This window comes from Rattus norvegicus, chromosome 5 (assembly GCF_021556685.1).
Source record: "Rattus norvegicus strain SHRSP/BbbUtx chromosome 5, alternate assembly SHRSP_T2T, whole genome shotgun sequence".
NCBI classification, from domain to species: domain Eukaryota; kingdom Metazoa; phylum Chordata; class Mammalia; order Rodentia; family Muridae; genus Rattus; species Rattus norvegicus.
The window spans coordinates 3,007,887-3,008,926 of record NC_141538.1 but is presented as its reverse complement, the minus strand read 5'-3'; the positions used below and the strand labels follow the sequence as shown (position 1 = coordinate 3,008,926).

The 1,040-nt window shown below is 55.7% G+C and overlaps 1 pseudogene; it reads right to left on the bottom strand.

Moving 5' to 3' along the window:
- Positions 1 to 320: 320 nt before the first annotated feature.
- Positions 321 to 474, bottom strand: LOC148005565 (5.8S ribosomal RNA; annotated as a pseudogene).
- Positions 475 to 1,040: the final 566 nt, after the last annotated feature.

The following is a 1,040-nucleotide window of genomic DNA, read 5'->3' as shown; positions in this document are numbered from 1 at the left end:
CCCTCTCGCGCCCAGGCACCTGACCGGCACATGCCAACGCGTCCCCACGGTGGGGAGAGAGGGCGAGGACGGGAGCGGGAGCGGTGGAGTGAGCAGGAAGGAGCCAGGAGGAGGTGGCCAGCGTGCGGCGCCAGTGGATGGGGAGGAGGAGGCCCTCTCAGACCCACCAGGCTTGGAAGAACGCTGGACGCCGCCCACGTCTGAACTTCAGGAGACTGAGGGCCGAGGGGAGAGGCCCTTGGAGCAGAGTCCCAGCCATGTGATACGCCCCCCCCCCCAAGGGAGCGAAACCGCAGAGGGGGCAGCGATTGAGCCTCAAGAGACTATCAGACAGGTGTAGCCCCAGGAGGAACCCAGGGCCGCAAGTGCTTTCGAAATGTCCATGATCAAGGTGTCCTGCAATTCACATTAATTCTCGAAAGCTAGCTGCGTTCTTCATGGACGCATGAACCAAGTGACCCACAGCGTTTCGGTATCTGGGATGTGAGCAGACTTGTATGGGTGCTAATGAAAGACCCTCAGAGAGAATCTTCCTTCGGGAAGGAGATCCCCAAGCTCAATGACCCCGCCGAGACCACCAGATGCAATCAGCAAGAGGGTTTTTTGTCCAGATACACAGGTACAGGCGGGCATCTCAGTCAGCTCGGGAGGACTAGTGCACCCAGCAAGATCAGGGATGGGTTTTTATAGGGTTCTGGGGAGCAGAAGCAGGCATACAGAAGCAGATGCATGGTTACAGGGACTTGATTGGTGGATACAAATGAGGCGCAGATGCCTGGTTACATAGCAAAAGAGTACTTGCAAGCTGGGGCGTCCAGAATGTCAGGAGCTAGGGGCTTATCCCTTCCTTCCAGATAGCCTATGAGTCAGCACTGATAACTCAGGCTGGTTCCTGCATTCATTTTTCCTTATCTTTATGGTCTGTTAGTCTTAAAGGTGGGGTAGGCCCCACAGGGCCTGGGCGTGCCTAGGCTCCCCCGGGCCTGTTTTAGCTCTGAGTATGTGAATTTTGAAACTTACTCTTTTAACTTCATATTTTT